At 50.7% G+C, this 21,687-nt stretch overlaps 2 protein-coding genes across 9 annotated transcripts in view; one reads left to right on the top strand and one right to left on the bottom strand.

The window, feature by feature from the left end:
• Positions 1-8,600, top strand: part of INKA1 (inka box actin regulator 1) — a 61,563-nt gene extending 52,963 nt beyond the window's left edge. The window contains exon 3 of the mRNA XM_054215780.1: positions 8,580-8,600. The gene's annotated coding sequence lies outside the window, so the exon portion shown is untranslated. The remainder of the gene's footprint in view (positions 1-8,579) is intronic.
• DAG1 (dystroglycan 1) overlaps positions 1-21,604 on the bottom strand; it is a 53,945-nt gene extending 32,341 nt beyond the window's left edge. The window contains exon 1 of one of the 8 annotated variants that reach the window (XM_054215778.1): positions 21,542-21,604. The gene's annotated coding sequence lies outside the window, so the exon portion shown is untranslated. Of the gene's footprint in view, positions 1-885; positions 3,410-3,582; positions 4,100-11,583; positions 11,709-11,931; positions 12,050-20,463; positions 20,919-21,296; positions 21,413-21,437 lie in introns of those variants that run through there. The other 7 variants (XM_054215770.1, XM_054215775.1, XM_054215773.1 and 4 more) reach the window with 7 other exon arrangements.
• Between the last annotated feature and the right edge of the window lie 83 nt (positions 21,605-21,687).

Below are 21,687 nucleotides of genomic sequence, written 5' to 3'. Positions count from 1 at the left end.
GCAAGCACCACAATTCACTCCGATTCTCCACCCCTCTGCCAACTTTTTGTTCTCTCTGCCTTTGAGACAGGCAAGTCCTTCACCCATCCATGGCTGTCAGGATCCTGGTCCCAGCTGGTGGCAACACCCCCCTCCCACCCCCAGCAGTGATCCAGCCCCTCCGGCCCCAGGCTGGAGGAGGCCCTGTACCGACAAGATCTTTGAAAACCTTCACTTAGCAGATCAAGTCTACAAAGCACTGGTGAACTGGGAGCCTTTCAGACTCCTGAAACCTGATAAGATACATTAGATACGGGGTGTTTTTGCCCGGAGAGGAGATGGCGCATCCCTCGGACCAGACTGCCAACCTTCCAGCCATTGTGCCACAGCAAGTGCCTCTCAATGCAAGTACTTCGATTCTGTTTGGTTTTTTAAATACTGACAGCTTAAAGCTTTTTTTAATCCTTTAACTCTTGGAAATGGCTGAACCTGAAACAAAGCCTGAGGCAGAGCTGCAGCATGGGAAATTCCTGTGCGAGCAATTAAGTTCAAGAGTTAAATGCAACTCCACCGTCAGCCAGTCTCTGCAGTGGGTGGTGTGACCAGTGGCACCCAGATAGTCCCTGCTCCTCCATGCAGGCCTTGGGAGGAAAAACTGCCACAGCAGCTAAAGCACGCTACCCCACACCCAGGGTTTTAGACTGAATCCACTCCAAACGGGAATTAATTTGGGGCAGTCCTGCAATAGGGAGCACCCGCCAAATCACTGCAACTGGGAGTCAACTTCTCGGGAACACGCCAGGGGCTGACAGCATCTGGATGTGCGTGCTGCTGCTACGCCCCGCTCCATCCCAGCCTCTGCTCGGGAATTCCCCTCAGAGCCAGCTCCACGGGAACGTTACTCACCGGCTGACCCACGTCCAGGGCCAGGGAGCAGGGGATGCTGGCCTCCAGCTGAGTCCATGGGCAAGCTGCTACCAGAATGCGGCTGGGTGGCAATGCAAATGACACCCTGATTACCATCACTGCCTAAATTGCTGCCTTTGCTCCAGAATCTAAACTACTTTAAAACCCGAAGGAAGCACCTCCCAAATACAAGCCCTGTTTAGGCAAGGTGGTGCTGTCTGAGCAGAGTTTGAAAAGAATATTTTGCTGCTGCAAAGTCACATTCCAGAGGTCTTAATTCTGTGCCGTAGTACTGCCTGCTCCCTTCTTCTCACTGCTTTTCTTCCTTGGGAAAGCTGCTTCTCTCTCACACCGCTCCGTCACGAAAACAAGAAATAATCTGAAGAAAAACTGGCAAGAGGACTCAGGGCAGACGTGCCTTCATTATTTTTTTTTTTTTTTTAAAAGATAACAACTATCTACATCACCAGTGTCCCAATGAAGGCAAATCACTGAGACTGGAGATGGGTGCCCCAAAGCACTACAGCCAACAGCATTATCCAGACCGGCTGAAGTAACCCAGCAAAAAACCCAGCAAGTCATTTAAGGAGAGGTCTAATCACATCCCCTACAAGTCCATGGCTTCTTGGGTTTTGCAAGGACCAGCGCATGGAACTGGAGTGGAGCCGAAGCACTGGGATAACGTGTGTTCTGACACAAGCACATCAGCCAGAATGAAAGCTTAGAGGCTGGGAAAAACACCCGTAATGTCATTTGTGACAGCAGGTTTGCTCTGTTTGTAACATACACTGCCAACACACCAGGGAAAGCTGCTTAGAGATCAACAGATAAAAGCTTTTCACCATTCAGCCTGTTATTTCATGTAAATCAGGTTGTCCTGCTACCAAAAGGCATCCCCGTATGAAGTGAAAGGTGCTCAAAAAACATCAGTAGTGTCAGCAAAAATCAAGTACTCGGCAGCAAAAATCAAGTACTCGCACCGTGGCTGAATCCCTTCAGACCCCCGCAATGGGGGTCTGCAAGTGCAGTTCTGCAGTCTGGAGCTGCACCATCTTCTCACTTGTCAACGCAGGTGATCTCCTCCAAGCATCACCACCTTAAAAATAGGGTTTTGTCCACAGAAATAACTCCAGACTCCTCTGAGATATGAAGTCATGTTTTGAAAAGCAACAGTGCAGCAAATTCAATTAACTAATCGAGTCTGCCTTCTACTCAGGCAACGTGGAAGCAAGATTTCCGCAAGCCCATCCCCAAGCTGTAACATGTTATTTACTAGGTATGCTGCAGCAACCCTTCCAGCATGATCTAAGAGGGTCTTGCCTCCACCACCCCCTTTCTTCTGACCTCCTGGAGCAGGGAGTCCCGCACAGAGCTGTGCCATGCCCTAGGAAAAAAATGGGAAAACTACCCTGCTCTTATCTTCAACCCCAGTAAAGGCTGGAGGGGGTTGGAAAGGACACGCACAAACCAAGCTGGAGGCAAACAGTAGCTCTTTAGAGGAATAAACCACTCCTGCCGTGATTGATAAGTACATCTGCCAGTCCCCACCTGCTGTTCACATTCCTGGCATTTCTTTCTGCAGCATTTTCTCCCCGAGAAGGGACCGGCTGCTTATCGACTGCTGCAGAGGAGATTTAAAGGAAGGGAAACGGGCCCCAGCTTAAACAAAACGGAGAGATTTCAGGCCCCAAGCATGCCAAAGACAGCTTTCTTGCATCAGATCAAGGAACCTGCTGAAGGGGTTTATTCCAGAAGCCCTTGCAGGTTGAGAAACTTATGGGTGCTAAGTGCTCCCCTTTGCTCATTCCTGCCACCATACCTCTATTAAATTCCTGGCAGATAAAGCAGGAGGCTCCAGAAGAGTCTCTCCACCCTCCAGCTGCTCACACTAAAGTAATTTTCTGCACCGGTCAACCACCCCTAAGAATAAAAGGGAGATAAGGGTGAAAACACGCCAGCCTCTCCAAAAGGGCGAAGGCTTCGCTGCCTTCCCCGCAGCTGAGCACGGACAGCTGGCAGGACGGCCGTTCAGAGCAGTAACCGGTATTTCTGGGGGTGAAGGAGCACGAGTCTAGTTCTGGTTTTCAAACCTTGAAAAAAAGGCTGGAAGTTCCTCCTTTTCATGAAGTTAGTTTTAACACGTCAAGAAGGTAAAGGAAAATAAACCCGTACCACTATAGCAGAGCCTGGACACAGAGGGTTAGAACTTCTGCTTGCTGTCAGAAGAGGAAAAAGCAGAGAGCTCCCAGGAGCTCTCTTAAGAGCTCAGTGTCTTTAAGATCCCGACCTCTCTGTCAAACTAGATCAAAATTAGCTATTAGCATCAAATTTATTAGAGCGCATACTGAAATCCTATCAGTGGGGCTGCTGCAGGGAGCCAAGGTGAAGCAGGGTTTCTGGACTTCGGGTGCCCCAGCACCCATCTAAAAGTCATTTTCTTTCACCGAAAGATGAACACACACAACTGCAAACAAGTCTATGAGTTTTGGCTTCTTTGCCATCTTTGGGGAAGGAGGGAGAAGGCAGCGGGAAATAAACGCTGCTTTCCCCGCACCTGGTAGAAGAGCAAAATGCAAACCAGCTTTTTATTTCAGACCAGGGGTGGTTATTTCCATCGACGGGCTGTACTACTCCTTAAGGCAGACAGTAGCGGTGCCTTTATAAACCAGGGCGGATGCAATACAAAATCTGACTTACCTTGGACGATCCTGGGGTTCAGAGCCCAGCCCCGAGAGCTGTGGCTCGGCAAGCAGGACACCCCCAAACACCGTGAGCACCGGCCAGCCCCCCACCTTGCAGAGCAGCTTCCTGACCACTTTTTGAGGGCATTTCCCAAAGCTGCCACGCTCGCTCTCACCAAGGAGCCAAAAGTTAGCAGCGGCGAGGGGAAGCAGAGGGCGAGCCAGGTGTGAGCAGCATTTGATTAGCTGGCTAATGGGTGCAGCTGTCCTCCGGTTTTACGTCTCTTGGAGGAAATTTAAACAGGAACTTTCTATAAATTAACTGCCCATAAAATGAGCATGTTTTCTCAACGCACCAGAAGGTCGGGAGAGGTCTGCTCAGCCCCCCGTTCCCAGGACACGGCAAACAGCCTCTGCAGTTGCAGTTTCTCCTTCCGAAGCAGGAGAACGCGGATTTAGTCTGTGCAGTAGTAAGCTGGTGAAAGCACACTCGCCAAGCAATCAAAGTCATTCTCCATTCACAGCAAACTAATAATTTATGTTTCCCCTAAAATCCCCAATGCAATCCAGATGTCTAAGTAGCCTTTGTCCCAGAAAGCAAACTATACAACGGCCTCGGAAAGACGGGCACGGCTCTGCTTGCCAAAGTCCTCACAAGGCTGTTTATTCTGTGGGAGCGACAAACACATTGATTTCGGCTCCTTCCAGGTCTGGAAGCTGCAAGTGGTAAGGTGGTTATAGACACTGTCCCCAACCCTCCTGGCTTCCTCTCCCTCCAGAGGATTATTTAAGAGGTAAGAGTTGCCTCTTAAGGATTATTCTGTTGACAAAAATGCACCTGACAGGTTCCCAGTTTTGAGGGAACCAGGAGATAGGGATGGGAAAAGCCAGGGTGCAGCCAGCGCAGCAAATACGGGAAATAACAGAAATGAAGCAAATTGCTTAGGCTGCATTAGGAGGACCAGTGTTTGTGGTGGGGTGCTCACTCCCCACGGTCACCCTGAGCCACGGAAGGAGGCCCCGGCAGCGAGGACACAAGGGGAAGGGTCGTTTCACTAGGGGATAGGCTGGCTCAGCCCAGGAAAGGAGGAGCAGGTCATTTGGCCGAAGGGCTGAATTCCTCTGGGAGCACAAGGAGGGCAAATGCACAGCTGCACCTGTACCGGGGTAAGGGACCCACGCCAGCCGGGGAAAGGGCTCGCAGCCCCCCTAGCCACTGAGCACCCTGCTCTGGGACCCGCTCTGGTCCCATGCTGGGGGGCTCAGCACAGAGCCCTCCCCGGCCCCGGCACACCGGCTCTGCCTAGGGGTGCAGCACGCCAGGGGAAAAGCTGTCCAGAAAACCCATGGAAACTTTTGTAAGAGTTGAAAATAGTTTGGGAAATGTACACTGACCAGCCGTACAACTCTTCCAGGGATATTTTAAGCATTACTACACTTGCATTCCAGTCCCTGAGTATATTTTCTATAAATAAGTATTTTTAAGTCACTTTGTTTCAAAACTTATTATCTTAGTAAAATTTTAGACCTGTAGGCTGCCAGCCAAATTTGCTGCTGATTTTTAAAACCGTGCCCTGTTACCTAGGTTATAGCATAGGATTATCTTTGGGGTTTTTTCAGGTGCTTTTCTACAAACACATTTATTCTGCGTTATAACATTAGGTCTCTGCTGATACCTCAGTCCTGAGTTCTGTGGATTAACACATCTTTGTTCACAAATCAACAACACTTTTTTTATTGTCAAATCTAGGTGGTTTTTTTTTCCTTTTTTACAGGCCAATAAGCAAAAGAAAATACACTAGTAATTCTGCATGCAGAGTAACTCTCTTTAGAACTAGGTGTTTTTGTCATTGACAAAGCCAGAGCACACACAACTGGCAGTGATTTCTGGGAGCTCCGTTTGAGCAGCGTGTGAGGCTGCCAGGACACAAGTACTGCACGTAACAAGCCAACTACACCGCAGACGTGCCAAAAGCTCCCCAAAGGCCCTTCTTCTCTAAAGACAGGGCAAAGCCACATGCGGAGGGAAAAATGGATCATCCAGCGTCCTAACCCGTGTACCCCACCGGCAAATAGGTCTAGACCCATGCACTTCAACCCAAACACACTGCATTCACAGTGATACCTAACGCTCTCGCCCGGCAGGCAAAAGGGAAAACCCAGACACAGCAGTCGTGGTTTTAGAAGGTCCAAAGCACTAGCAAAGGGCAGGGTATAGGCTAAGGGCAGATCCTGCACCCCAGCCCTGCCCCTCCGAGCTTCCATCCCATCAGGGATACAGGTTCTTGTGCACCAGAGATACCAGCAAAACGTGGCTTAATCTTCAGAGCATAGATTTCCACCAGCGCTTTACAGTACACAAATATTAGTATTTGCAAATAAGTCCAGGCCTGCTTAATCCAAAAAACACACAGCTGTGGCCAAGCATGTGTTTTCTTTGGAGAACAGACCAGACACTCAGAGTCTGGTTGCCTTACCTATTTTTGAAAGCCATATTTAAGTCCACCCAACAGATAACAACCAAGCTGAAATACCAACCCCCACCACAAAACCTCCAGCTCTTCAAGCTCGTGGTTGCTACCGCGAGGGGGAAAACACCCGCAAGGTACTGCAGTCATCTCTGTCCCTGAGAAGGCATGCCTGCTGGGTCAGGTAGCTGCTTGCCAACATGCCACATGAGTTACCAGCTGAATGAGGTTAGAGGAACCCGTAAGCATTCAGCAGGAACAGGGCTAGATGACCCCTCTATCCCCTTTCCCATCCATACAGCTCAGGTTGTAAAATTCTTCAGGGACAGCTACGAGCAGGACGTCCTGGTGGAGCACCACTGGTCATGGCTACCTGGGATCTCTGCAAGGAGCCACGGCAGCAGTTCTGACAGCTCCAGGGTAAGGATGCTGGGTAGATCTAAAAACTGTGAAAAACGTTAATGCATTGTACTGGTACACAGACTGCACCTAAGAAACTGCTTCACTGGACACCGGTAGAGGAATTTGTGAGAGCAATTTGTCTTAGTGACATTTATCTTAGGTGTAGGGCACCCAACGTGCCACTGGCATGAGCCACATAATCGTAGGGGAGCTTTGGGGTGTGGGGACTTGCAAGGCCACCTGTACACCAAGATGACTATAGCAGTGACACAGCCATACAAGGCTGAGATTGCCGAAGTAACAGGAATGCCAGATGTGGGTATGGATGTAGCAGAGTTGAAACTGATGAGCAAGAAGTAACAAGGGGCTGTTATTGGGAGTCTGGGCAGAGAAATGGAGGGACAGGGCAATGAAGAGGTGGGTCCAGAAGTAACAGGGAAAAAATGGAGAATAAGGCATAATACAAAGAACAAAGAAGGGTCAATCTTCCTATGGTAGGAGCAGGGGCTCCTAGAACAGCCATGACACCTAAGTGCAGGCCGGGATGCAGGAGAGCTCCCCTGGACAACCTGCCGGACTCTCCACCATGTCTGTATCCAAAAGACTTGCAGTGGGAGGGCAAACTGGGACGGACTCGTACCCTGATATGAAACAGCATGGGAAGGAAGGGTGACAGATTTGCAATTCAACAGTAGTGCGATGCATTAGATTTAGCAGTAATAATTACTAGCTGTAGAGTTGTAAGCGTGCAAAATGCTCTAACTGTAAATTACTATCAGCGGCGTTTATTAGTGAACGAATTAAAAAGTCAATAACTCGACTAGTTTCTCAGTAGAGTATTGGTTCATAACGAACATCGCAGACTCTCGGACCCGCTACGTCTCCAGCCAGAACCCCAGAGGGGCTGGACCAGAGCAGGGGCTGAGCCGGCCCGGAGGTCTGGGCTAGCTGCTGTCTAGGTATCTTGGTTAAGCAAAGGAGCTTGGTTAAGCCTGCGTGGGCAGATGCAATCTCAGCTGCTTGTGTTACATGTTCCTACAATGCCCAACACGAAGAGGCTGTGACCCACCACTGAAAATCGTGCGCGCCACCACCACGGTGTGAACACACCATTGGCCACACTTTTAATAGCTTCTAATAATAAGCTGGGATAAAGAGCTTAAAAGTTTGAAGTGCCTGCGTAAAGCACACCTGCAATTAAAGGGACACTCCTCAACCACACCACGTCAGCAAGACCAGAGAGTTGGCCACACAGGGCTGGGGACGGGTCCCACCTTGGGTCCTCCCACTCTTCGAGCAGGGCTGACCTAAATCCTCCCTCTTTCAGACTCCGGTGGCAGGAGGAAAATGAACCAGTCTCATTAATTTCACCTCCTGCTGCCTGGTGAACGTCTCCACAGCATAAAAAAAAAAAGAAAATAAAATTCAAAGCTATGCTGGTGACCTGGCAACTGGAATCTTCTCTGGAGCAGGAGGCAGCAAATGACCTGCTGCAGCATTGCTCACCTGATGGCCAAGCTCTGCTCTTGCTCCCCAGAGCTCCTGAAGTTATTCAGCTGGGGGCTTTTTTAAAATCCAGTCTGGACACCCAGCAAGGCATTTTATGCAATAGAAGGGCATGTAGTCCATCGTCAGCTGCTGTCTCAGCAAAGCCTCCTCTGACACGCAGGAGACCCCAAGACCAGCACGCTGCACGACACAAGCGACGCCACCAACTCCTCCCTGCGGCTTCCTCGGAGCCAAGAACACCGGGACACCCTATTTTCCTGTGATTTCCAGAGTTCATTTTTTAATCTGACAGTAACAGTAGAAGACTATTAAAAAACCCCACATTGGCCTGAGTGGCTCCGGAGTCTAAAATAAACATGCCAAGCCCTATTTGTGATGGAGTAAAAATAGCTTGTTTCTCATCCCTTCCCAGGACCTCTGCTTCGTACACAAAAGCTTCACAGGTTAACTATAAAAATACCAGAAGTGGAAGGAATGTCTTGATTTGAGCTTTGTGCCGTTTGGAGGAGTTCAGAAACCCACCTCGGCCCCACAGCGAAGGGACACATCCTCAAAGCTTATCTCCAGCCCAGGGCTAAAGGTCAGGTGCCGACAATTCCTTTTAATAGAAACTACTGTTCTTTTGGGGGGGGAGTGGGGATAAAAAAAAAAAAAAATCACTGGAATTACATCTTGTGCTCTTTCTTGGCTGGATACTTTTTAAATGACACTTATTCCAAAGAGCATTAGCTATAAAATCTAGTGCAAAGCTGTGCTGCAGCCGGGACAGGCTGCCCAGGAAGCGGAGCGAGCACAATCAGCGTCTGCATCAAAAGGAGAAGAGAGGCAGTGGTCGGTCTGGCTCACCGTAAGAAACATCACTTCATAGCAAGGTCTGATAAATTAACTTTTATTCCAGGTCCTAAATGCATCACACCTGCGATGCTCAGGCCTGAAGAGAACAGAAAAACAAGACCTAGGAGAGCAGCACCACAGGAAAGCCATCACGACACTGAGTTTAATCATTACATCATTATCAGCTGGACCCACAAACGAGCACCAATCTATTTATGACTTGGGCTTTAAAAAGGACCAGAGGAGAATCTGCAGCACATCTGAAACCTGCTGGTATTTATACATGCACTAAAAGGCATGCCAGGCAAAACGCCAGGCATACACGTCCCCAGCCCTGCGAGTAAAGCTCGCAGGAGTCACCGGCCCCAGGAGCCTTCCCAGAAATGGCCGGCAGCCGGTCCCGGAGGGACGGGAAGGTCGCGGGCTGCCGGCACATCTCCCTACAAGGCAGTCCCGGCAGCGGCACACGCAGCCGTCCATCTGCTGCCATGCTCTCCCGCCTCGCCACAGCCCGAGAGCATGCACCAGGCTTTAAACCCCCCCAGACAAGGGCTTTTGTGGCACCCCCAGAGCCCACCTCTGCCAGCATACCCACCTATGAACACCGCGCTCTAGCCCCAGCTCCACTTCGGCCATTAAAATTCATCTCCAGAAACCTGGGCTCAAATTGAGGTGGCATAAATTAAGCAGTGATTTGGGGCTTTGGGTGAGAGGCAGCCGCATCTCGGAAGAGCCCTTAGCACAGCCACACTCATTTTAAGTGACAGGGACAAGAAAAACAAATTTGCTTGCTAAATAAACATTTAGCTTAGCTGGTCATATTGAAAAGCTCAACATCTATATTTTAGATTACGTTCTTAAACATGTGCACATCACCTTCAAGGCTAGCATCTAGTGAGATGTCCCTAAAGTTTCCCCCACTTTTGATTATAGCAAATCTCGAGTTGAAGACTTCAAGAGATGGGAAACCCATAGTCTTCCCCCCAGCTATTTCTTCCCATTACTAAGCACCCTAGCAAATAAATGAGAAAAAAGTGCACCCTTTCCAGCTTTTGTCTGTCTTCCTCCTCCTCTTGTTATGCACAGACTTTCATCATTTATGGTCAAAACCATCTCAGAGAACAAGGAGAGCGATCTGGCACTTTCCAGCTCTCTTGTCCCACCTGCCTACACACTATCACTGAAGAGTCACCTCACCAGATGCTTCAAGGTAAAAATCACAGCTTGTCTTATTTACATTAATATTTTGTGTTAGCTGTTACATAAATACTGCTGCTCTTAAAGGAGGCTTCTCTCCAGTCCCCTGCTCTCCTCACATGCCATCGCTTCCCATTCTCTTAGCGTATTCTGAAAGGGCAGGACTCCTGGAAATACATTTTCTTCTTATGTGGTAGGACTGGTATAAGAGCCCAGCCACCAAATAAGCCCAAAATAACTGACACACCAATAATTTCACCCCATGTGTACAATCCAGGATTTCAGCTCATACAATGCACACATTACAGCGATGCTCCCGTCCCTGACGCAAGGCAATGCAGTGCATCACGCTTCCTTCCTACTCCGGTGCGCTTTTCCTCCTATTCAAAGGCCCACAAAAATCTCAAGAGATCACGCAACATGGCACCCATGAGCAGCACGCATTCTCCCACGGTGGCAAAGACTTGGAAACTCAATGCTTTGTAGAGAAAGGAATGGCTGTACCTTCTCCCTGACTCATCCTCCCAGGGCAGATGTGCCCTGACCCGCTTGAAGGCCCCCAGCAGCATCACGACCAGCTTCGTAGTCCTCTTAAGCTGGTGTTACTTCCAGAGGAAGCATTTCCACCCCCCCCATCCCAGTCCTCGCTCCCCTTTGTGCTAGTACAAGTGTTACAGCCGCATGGAGAAGGGACTGGGGAACTGACAAACATTAAAGGAACCCAGTGAGAGGCAAACAAGAGGCCAGTTTCCATCTGGCTCAGCTTCCTGGTGGGATGCGGAGTCTGCAAGCCCACTTCTCTTTTCTCTTGCACCAGCATAAGTGAAAGGCAGGACCTCTTCTGCCAGCAGCACCAGCTCAAACCATCCGAGAAGCCAAGCACGCCAAATTTGGACCCTGTAAAAATCCGTGCCGTGCAAGAGCATGGCACAAAGTTGCCAAGGAAAACTCAAACGATTCCAAAAGATAAAGGGAAAAAGAAATTAAACTGGTTTCAGCTGGACATCTCCCATTCATTTCCCACTATTGTCCTAACCAGCATCTAAGCAGCACATACTGACAGCGAGGGCCACCTCCCACAGCCAGCTGCATCCTGGTAGCAGGCAGCGCAATTCCCTTACAGCAGAAGTCTCGACTGGATCTATTCCACATTAACAGTCCATTCGAGCACTTCTGGGGCAAACTGCAGCAAGCAAGCAAGCGACCTGACGCAGGTTTCTTTTCAGCCTCCAAGCCACTTTAAAAGACATCTAAAAATACATTAAATGCTTTTCTCATGTGACTTTTCTATGCAAGGGACTGCTTTAAAGCCTGCCAACAGCAAACGGAACGAGACACTGCTGCAAGACGTCTTTCCTGCACCAACGGCCTCTGCATCGTCAACTTGTTTGAGTCCAGAAGACCAGCCTGAGATAAAAACCTGGAGCAACAATGCAGTCTGCTTGGCAGCACCAGCCGCTGCTGTAGCCCCATTTTCCCCAAAGGGCTGAGCTTCCGTTCAGGATCACCACTCAGATGGGGAGCAGCGATGTTCTGCATTGTTCCTGCTCCAGAAGGATCTTTAACTAGTTACACCCGAAAGAGTTCAAATGTATACTCCTCCCTACCAAGCCTAAAGAAAAACAACTTCCCAGCTCTGCTGACACAGGTAATTCCTCTCCATTGAGGAGGGGCGAGGTAAACAGGACAACTGTTTGCCTTTAAAAGCGCTCTGCAAATCAGTTCATCTGGCTGCTACCACAAAGCCCAAGCAGGAGGACACCGGCCACTTCAAATACTCCAGCTGATCCTTAAGCCCATCTCCTTAGAGTAGATTTACACCACCAAGCCTTCCACCAAGACTCTTCCTCTACTCCCAGTGGGGAGCAGGCAGCTTCTCTGCTCTGTTGAGATGTGGACCCATGTGCTTGAAAGCTTCTTCTGCGTGCCTTGAGCCAACCAGCACAGACACTGACCCGCTAGGAAATGAAAGGTATCTGCTCCTGCATCAGTCCAGGCTGCAGAGCCGAGCCATCTGCTTCTACTGACACCGAGGGTGACTTTTCCTCACTCCAAACCCAGACATCTAGCAGTATGCCCAGGCGGCTCCCAGCTTCAGCTGACCTTTTCCAGTTGGCACAGCCTACAGCTGCTGGTCCCAAACAGGGCTTAGAGTCAGCTGCGCAGAATTTGCTAAGAATCATCATCTTAAGTCACTGCTTAAAGAAGAATCCCACCCCTAAACACTTGCATAGGGAGTCAGCTTAGCCAGCCTGAATTCCCATATATGACCAGAAAATAATACTTCAGCATGTGAAACGCTCTTCCCCGGGCTCTCAGCTGCAGTGACCAAGCCACATACTACACCAGTCCAAAAGACACACACAGGGAAGAGCTCTGCACCCAGCCTTGCTCTCCATGATCTCCCTCATGCTGGCGGTGGACTACTTTTCCAGCAGGATCCAAGCTGACCAACTCACCATGAAACGCAGGTATGTGCGGCCAAGGCACAAAGGGCAGAACTGTCCCTGTTTGCAGTACCCTTATTTCATCTTGACTTCAGGAAGAATCAAATCCTGCATCTCTCTGCCTCCTCTGTTCTCTGCTTTTCTTTATGGAGCAGGGGAGAAGCTGCCTCAAATGAGCATCATATCAAGGCAACGGTTTTCACCCAGCACGTGAACAGACTATAAGAAATCCATAAAAGGTGCGAAAAGGCTTACCTGAAGTCAGCGGGATTGAATTCACTATACAAAGTTATGCGCCTCCAGGGGAAGCTTTAGGAGCCTGCAATTCAGGGAAGAGAAAAGGGCTGGAGAGCAGGGTCCTGCCGGAGCAAAGCGCACAGCGCCAGGATGCGGCGCGGAGGTCTGGAGGAAACAGCTTCTTCCTGTGACGGCAGGACAGCACCACGACCCCGCTCCCCAGGGATGGCCAAGGCCGACTGCCAGACCGGGCTGAGCTCAGAGCCGCATCCAGCTTGCGGATCAAAAGCCAGCAAGGCGCCAGCGAGCGATGAACAATCCTACCTGTCCCAGCAGGTCCTGGCTCCAACCCGCCGCGGCTGGAGAGGAGCAGCGGAGGCGAGGAGCAGATGCACCACTTCCACTTCACCCAATGACTAGGACATTTAGGGAGCACCGCAGGCTTCGGTGTAGCTACACAGAAGCCAGGGTGGTGGAAAGAAAGAAGGAAGAGGAGGGTCGGGATTCCGGTTTCCAGGAATAATGGACGCGCAGCACTAATGTAGCAGTGCTGGGACATTGGTTAGAAGGGAGGGTGGTGACTGAACCACATCACAGGTCTGGAGTACCAGCTTCAAGAGTCCAGGAGCTCGTCTACCTCTGATCGAGACTTTTAAGCAAACCTTCTCACGCCTAAATTAGCCATGGTAATCATGGAATGTTTCACTCTGCCACGTTCAGCAGTCAGAATCGCACACAACTTTTATCCCGGCTTATCACCATTACTGCACAGGGGAACACCACTGCCTGCTCGATGCTTTAAGTCCCGAATATACAATTTTACCTCTTCGCCAGTAGCAAATGAAGCCCTTTTTCACATTTGCTTCGATTACAAAGTTTTCATGAGGCTATAAAAGCCCTATTCTTATACTTCTCTTACAGTTTATTACCAAGGGTTCATGAGGTTTTGCATGCAGTACTGTTACAACATGTTGCTTTAGCTTCCTCTGTGCGTTTCTGAAAGGGATTTGTATTTCTTCTCAGCAATTGTTATTCTCAGAAGATCAAACTTCTTGCCTCCCTAATGGCTGACCCCTGATACTCAAACAAAACTGTATTCTAAGATGTGATACTGTTTTCTGAAAGAGCAACCAGCACAAGGCTGCTGGCATACGGATAAACATAAAGCACCAGCCTCACAAACACCGCTGGAAGCACAGAATTCCGCAGACGCAGGACACGAAGTTTCACATTTTGGCCAAACAACTCACTTTGGGGGAACTGAATTGATACCGTGCAAACACATACAGTGCCATGGCACAGACCTTTACGTTACGTAATTTTACGTACCCAAGATCGTTAGTCCAAATCACTGCTGTATTACTGCCACCAACAAAAATGCTAGTGCCCAGCCAAAAAACACTTGATCTGACCTGGACACTAATTAAAATAGAGTTTACTGCCCTATTTCTGATGCTGTATTCCACAGAGGATGGACAGATCTGCGTTGTGACCACACTCCAAGACTTGAAGGAATGCTTACGCACCTGAACAACAGCAATCCTGTGCACAAACATGACCTGGCAGAAGCTTTAAATGAACTCAGCGGGAGAACTAATGAAATCAATGATACAGATTGTTTGGGCCCATTAAGTTCAGTTGTTGCCGGTACTGCTGAAATTATACTTTCCAACATGTTTTAACGCACGCGCTACTGTACAGCGTGCAGGAAAAAGGAAAGATGCTTAGGATTTTTGGGAGCAGATAGGCAAGGGGGTTTTGAATTTTAGGAAAAATACTAGAGGAAGATTCTCCCTTTGAACTGGCGCAGTCCCACCCTCAGCTCAAACCAGTCTTTATCCTGCGTCTGTTGAGGTAGAAGTCTAATTTTTAGAGAGAGAGACAGCTACACTGACTCTGTGTATCTTCCTGATAGGATCCTGCAAAATTTAATTCAGAGGTTTTAGAATAATCACCTTTTATTCTCTAACACAAGCCCCAGGCGCTATTATAAAAATTCCACTGGAAATATTTCCTTTGGGGTGGGAAAACACCATGCATGGTCTGTCATGCAGGAATCAGCTCCTACAGCACAGAGAGCTCAGACGCTCCGCGGATGTCAAGACCTAAGTAGAAAGTCTAAGGGACATGAACATTCGGAATCACTGCAGCCTTGAATATTCATATCATTGCAATCCCAATGTCGAAATCATCATGGCAGATTTTCCACTGGTATCAAACTGTGTATTCGTAGATGACTGCAAGACCATTTTTATTAGAAGAACCCCTTACTTGGGGGAAAGCAAAGTGCTCACCCTCAGAGAAAGCAGATTTAGAGGGAAGGTCTTTTCCTTAGACGAAGAAGCCCCAAGGTGTTCAGTATCAGCACACACACGTATCTTTTTCTGGCTCCAAATGCCTCTCGCTACCCACCTAGAAGCCCACACCTGTATGAGGCTTTCCTGTAAGAATCCCAGGAGCCACAACACAAAGTTAACAAAAGATCTCAACATTTCTACACCATTATTTCAGCGATATTTAGGGAAGGCCTGATGAAACTTTCCCTTGCTGTTGAGGAAACTCTCAGTTAAAGACCAGTACTGAAGGGCTACCTTAAAGAATAAGTTCACGGGAGAGGCACAGAAGGCATACCGGGAGAACTCAGCAACTGTTTACATTCTGATTAAAGCGGTATCTGAACAGCATCCTAGACTGCTGAATAACAAGCATTAGAGACAGGGATCGTTTTTATTGACCACCCTTAGTCCCTCTGCCCTGTAATCAAAAAGACCCAAAGAAGCCATGCACACAAGGAAATCCTTCTAGGGCTTCATGGGAGCTCTGGGAAGAGATGCATTTCCCAAAGAGCCTGGAAGAGTCCCTTTGGGGGCTGACCTTGCACAAGAAAGAGGGAAGAAGCCTACGCGACAAGCAGCACCACCCTAGCAAGGGACCAACAGCACAGACAGCCCCCAGGTCGCGATCTGGGGTCGTGACAGTGGCACGAGGCTTTCACATCCCTTGTCATAATTCAACACTTAAGTGGAAAACCGCTCGTTCAGACTACAGCCCAGCCTCTTCTTACTCAAGCTCATCCAAAATCAATCCCTAGCCCTTGGGACTGATATAAAATGATCAGTATCTGCTACTGGAAACTCTCATCAAAATTACTGAATGCTAATCCCCACCCTTAAGGAACACACTTCACAGAAGATTAAGCTTTCTGAAGTCTAAATGTACAATCTAGTTCAAAAAACAGAAAAGACCCAGTGTGAATTCATGGCCTATATGCATTCAGCGCTCGCGTGACCTGTAACTATGCTAGAGTAAACTGAAACCTCTCCCATAATCACTTTTTCAGCCCCTGAGGAGGGAGGGGAGGAATGCCGCTCGTCAGGTCCTTACTGACGAGTATTTGCAAAATCAAGTATTGCATGAAGAGGCTTCTAAGCCAATTTGTTGGAAAGCTCTGAGGAGCCAGGATCTAAAGTATTTCTGAGGCTGCCCATATAAACCCTCTATGAATTGAGCCCTTCTGAGAAGCACAGGAAAAAATGGGGTTGCAATGATGGCAAATGCCATAGCAGAGCACTGTGGTGAGACCACAACACAAGGGGGAGAAAGGAGAACTCATCAGCAGAAACCTTCATTCAAATATCTCTTTACAGGTCAGATGAGGCTAGAAGCCTGTTTTTCTAAAGAAAAACCCAAAACAAAGCTGAACACTGTCCACCTGCAGGGCTGGGACAAGTTCTACCACTGTTTCCAAGCCCCACCCTCTACATGTGAAGGTCTGCCAGAGATAATGTGCTTTGAATCCCATCAGGAATTACTCTCCAGGCCTAGAGGATACCTGCAGGCCAGTGAAAACAGAGGGACAATTCAACCCTGAGGAAGAAAATACCTGTTATGGCTAAGAGCACCATCCCAAGGGACAGCTTTGCTGGTACAACAGCTCCCTGCCTCTGAGGATGGTCTGACTCCCCTCCTGCCCACTTTGCTAAGCCAGTGGAGAAAAGGTCCAGCTGAAAAAAAGAACAATTTTATGCCAAGTTAGCAGGATCAGTTCATCAATGCATCAGCTCAGCACCACAGCTGGCACACGGGAGGAGGCAAGAGGGCACAGCTGAAAGTAGGGAAAGAGAAGGGCCCTTTTAAGAGCATCAAGCCATGAAGTTGGCTGAGGCAACCCCTCGTCCTGAGCTAACCCACCGCCCTCCAGCACGGGGACCATGCCCACCTCTCCCTCCTCCTCTAGGCTGGGCCTCGATTCCTCTCCACCGGTGCTGCCAGGGTGCTGCCAAGCTCCTTCCAGCCGGGGGGCATTTACAAGCTCCTTCCATGGACAATCCAGGTTACTAATTTGCAGAAAGTTAACCCGGGGGGAAAAAAAAATATATTAGCTCAACAAGAAGTCCACAAACACCACAACTGTGTGTCTGAAGGGCAGACCACTCCTCTCTGAAAACAGCGAGCCTCACAACAGCTCAGTTGTCCCATGTGCTTCACCTGCTGTAGACTGCTGCCCCGGGATGACCATGGTGGCATCAGCATCAAGACTGACATGGCCCGGCAGTGACACAGCTCAGGGTGCCACTCAACAGAATTGCAGAATCGTAGGGTTGGAAGGGACCTCTGGAGATCATCTAGTCCAACACCGCTGCCAAAGCAGGTTCACCCAGAGCAGGCTGGACAGGAACGCATCCAGGCGGGTTTGGAATATCTCCGGAGGAGACTCCACCACCTCTCTGGGCAGCCTTTCCTCCTCAGAGAGGCGCTCCATTAGCTTTGTGTTAACATTTGGGGGGCTATTGTGAACTCTCCACAGTTAGACATACACAAGAGCCACTGTAAGAAGCCGTAGGAGCACATGGCAGCCCAGCGGCCCCCTCCAGCTCTCAGTGGGTCCCAGCACACTGCCTAGGGATGGGATCCTGGATGTGGAAGAGCTGCAAGGCTGCACTGCTGCCATCGGCAGAGATTCCAGGACATTTCCTAGTGTGCATCCAAGCCTGGCTCCCAGAAACCAGCACTGCCGGGCTGAGGTGACCTTGAGCGGGACACAGCATTCAGGAAAACAGGGTGCATTCCTAGGGTGCCTTACATCGCTTGCACCCCAGCTAATAACTGGGGCAGAAGCAACCATCAGGCAAGAAGCTTCAGAGCTTCAGCTTTAATTCAGGCTGTGGTTTCAAGACACATCTAACCACCTGAGCAAGTCACTGACAACAGAAGAGGGAGGCCCCCATTGTCTCCCCACACCTTGAACATGGCCATGCCACCCACCTTGCCCTGTCTCCTCCTCATCAGACACCCAGAACAGCTCACAAGTCACAGGCAAGAGCCAGGGAACTTTCTGCTGGTCCCCAGTCGATCAGCTCACAGGCCCAGCAGCAACCCGTGAGGGAAGAGGAGCTGGCTTGCCTGGCCAGGGGACTTGGACCATCTCCTTTGGGCAGGATTGCACCATCAGATCAGCTCGGAGGCTCACAAAAAATGCAACAACAAAAGAAGCAGTAACATCAAATATATACAACCATCTTTCCCAATGGCAAGCTAAAATTTTATCCCAGAAAAGCTGAACCAGAGACAGTGTAAGCCAACAGATAAGTGGAGGGAGATAAGGAGACAGAAAAAGGCAATAGACTAGGAAGCGCACCTACCTAGTGTATTCGCGCAGGTTAATATATTAACTTTCTGTCCAGCAGCAGCTTACTAGTTTGCTCGAACTTATTCAGTCTTACAGAACAAGCCCTAAAGGCACAGGTTTTTCAGGTTATCTTTTATTTTTCACAGCTTAAACACGGTCACAGTCCTCTGTGAATTGGGTTTAAGGTACAGAGCTCTCCAGACTGCACAAACATCCCAAGAACAAACATTTTCAGCATACCAAGGGCTCAGATACATTAGGTCAATTCAGCTCTGTTTATTTGTATTTCACCCAAATCACTGCCGAAGTACTTGGAGCTGAAGGAGCAACAGACTCCCACTGATTCAGCAAGAGACCAGAAGTAATTGGTAGACAGTCTACAAGCACCACAAAGAATGCCAGAGGCATTTATTTACATGACCCCTGCTTGCCCAAGGAGAATTCAGAGTTTGCATTTTCCTCATTCAAATTAATCAAATCCTCCGTACTATTCCTCAACTTACAGGAGGAACGGCACAAGCCATCCAAAATCACCCTCGCCACAAAGCTTTTCAGATAGCTGTTATTGCTGAAATGAGACAGACTGTTTTACGCCATCAGCTGGAGTTCCTCCCCAGGCTGGCACAGCACCCTGGTACTTCTCCAGGACAATCTCTCTTGTTATCTGTCTAAGGGACATGGAAAAGGCAAGGAGACACCATTCCTGCTGTTTAGCAACACCACCCCTGCCAGGGCAGAACCATCGCACCTTCTCTGCTAGGCTTACAACACGCTGCATCTCACACCTGTGCCACAGACACTACAGCATGAAAATTCCCCCAGGACCCCGCTGCTGCAATCGCACAGTCCTCTTCTCTGTCAGACCCGAGTGGGACCACTGGTTTTTAGTGCAAAGCACCTCTTGGGCTTGTCAGTTGGCACGCTTGCACAAGCCAGGACGCAGCAGCGTTCCCACCGACGTTACCCCCTTGCTGCCAGAGTACGCTCCAACGACAAGAGATGACAGAATTCCCCCCGACCAACCGGCTGTGGAAGACAAGTTACAGTCAGAGCTTTGAGGCAATTCTAACCACACACTTTACCGTTGAAGCCTGCAAGAGGTCTCACTCTACCTGTCACGTGTTCTCCTTCATTTCTCATAGCAGCCGAGCCCAGCACACGGGGCAGTGACAGACGAGAGGAGAAAGAAGAGGATAAGCAGCACTCAAGCTGGCAATGACTACCAGCCATTTCTAAAAGCAGAGAAGTGCTTGGGGTTAACAAATCCCATACAAAAAAACCTACTGGTACACAGTGAGATGCAGAACACTAATATCAGCCCCACAGCTTTTGCCAATTCTCCAGGCCTAATATCAGCAATTAAGCAGAATTTGCTACTCAGTTTACACAACGCTGAAAGAAATGGGTATTTCTAAGCTAGTATGTGCCATCAACATCATCTAGCTATTCCAGAATTTGCACCAGCTCCCAAAGAAGTGAGCGCAAACTCCTACAAGCAAGAAGACGGCGCGACCTGGAATCAGCCAGGCTTTGCTGATTACTCCTCTGAGTAAACAGTGGTGTTCCCAGCACTTCAGCTTGCTCTCAAGCTTCTGCCGTTGGCATACTACCCTATATTTAGGAGAGAAGAGTGCAATGACAAGCGTCGGGAAGAATGAATAAGTGGCTTAGGATGCTCGGAATAGTAGCAGAGACTGTGCGAAGAAACCTATGCTGAATTAGAAACTTCTCAAAGCGAGGAAAAGAATCTGTAAAGCTAGAGGTGGGAACAGACAACATTTCATATAGGAAGTTAAATAATTAATTTTGTCAAGGACAGTATTCCCAAGGCAAGAGACACTAGCAGTCCACCCTGTAACAGCAGTGGGCTGCTAAAAGAAGGCCCCCTGGAGGGGCTGAGAGAAGACAAGCAAATCTACAAAAAGAGGATTTTAGTCTCATTTTGGACCAGTGAGCGATGTCAGTGCCATTTTCCCAAGCCTACAAGCCCGAAACTCCAGGGACCAAGGGAGACACAGCACCTCAGGGAGTGACTGCACCCTGCTGCCCAGCTCCCCCGGCCCCCTGCCCGCATCCTCCCGTCCCACGGGCAGCAGACACCAGGGTAAGCTCTGAAAGCACACACAGGGAGTCTACAACCTGCAAACCCGTGGCAAAACTTGCTAAATTCATACCCGCTGACTTGACGGGCACTGGAGACTCAGGCGAGCCGCTCCACAGCCTGTTGCTTCTGAGGAGCCAGGGAGGCCACAAGGATAATTCTGCATTTATGCCTTTTTTTTGCGCAGCAGAACTTATTTCCTTGTGTTTAGTCACCCGCACCGCTGACTGGAGATAAAAGTTGAACTGTGGGTCTATTATGCCCGGAACGGTTTCTGCTGTTAGTCACGCTGGCAGGGCCCATACCCACGCTCAGCCCGGGCTCCTCCCCGTCCCGGAGCGGGGCCGGGAGCCGAGGGGCTGCCCTGCCACCCCCGGCTGGGACGGCGAGGGGAGCGGGTCCGGAGAGACACCTGGAAATCCACCTGCGCTCCTCCCGTGGAACCGAGCCGGGCCCGGGCAGCGGGGAGAGCCGCCACCGCACACCCCACCGGGCCGAGCCCGAGAACCCCCGACGGGCTCCGGCACCCACCGACGGGAAATCGCGGCACATCCCGGGACTGGCTGCCGCCACCTGGGCCGCTCCCGCCAATGGCTGCCCCGAATCCCTCCACGCCTCACCCGGTACGGCCCAACCCGGCCCAGCCGCTCAGTGCCCCAGGCCGGGGAGCCTCCCTCCCGCCCGCAGGCCCCGGGTGGTCCCCGCACAACCCCAAGCGGCGGGGGGACGGGCACCGGGCGGCGGGAAAACAACGGGGAGGAGGGAAGCGCGGCGACCCCGCCGCCAGCCCGGCCCGCCGCCCGCTCCCGGCCCTGGCAGGCCGCGTCGGGACTGAGGCGGCGACGGCGGCGGGCCGCCCCACTGCCCGCGCACCGGGAGGCCCGGGCCCGCCGCGCCGCGCCTCACCGCTACCCAGGCCGCGCCGCCGCTCCCGGCCCACCCGGTAGGCCAAGGGCAGGGCGGCCCGGCAGGTGCTGCCGCAGAGCCCGCGCCGCCGGGCGGAGGCCAGGCCCCGTCCCCACCGTCCCGGTCCGCGCGGCCCCTCACCGTGCGACGGCCGGGCCCGGAGGCCGCTCCCCGCCGGCTCTCGCCGCCAGCGGCCCCGACGCACCGAGCGGGCGGCGCGAGCGCGACCCCGCGCGGGCACGTACCTGGGGGCGGGGCGCAGCGGCGCCTAGCAACCGGCGGCACGAGTGCGCCGCCGCCAATCGGCGCCCGGCGCTCGCGCAACGCCCCTCCCCCTTCCGCCCCGCCCCACCTGGCCCAACCCCCCCGCGCCCTGCGGCCGTCCCACGCG

The sequence above is a fragment of the Rissa tridactyla genome, chromosome 10, assembly GCF_028500815.1.
Source record: "Rissa tridactyla isolate bRisTri1 chromosome 10, bRisTri1.patW.cur.20221130, whole genome shotgun sequence".
NCBI lineage: Eukaryota > Metazoa > Chordata > Aves > Charadriiformes > Laridae > Rissa > Rissa tridactyla.
This window is presented reverse-complemented; position numbering and strand designations above follow the sequence as displayed.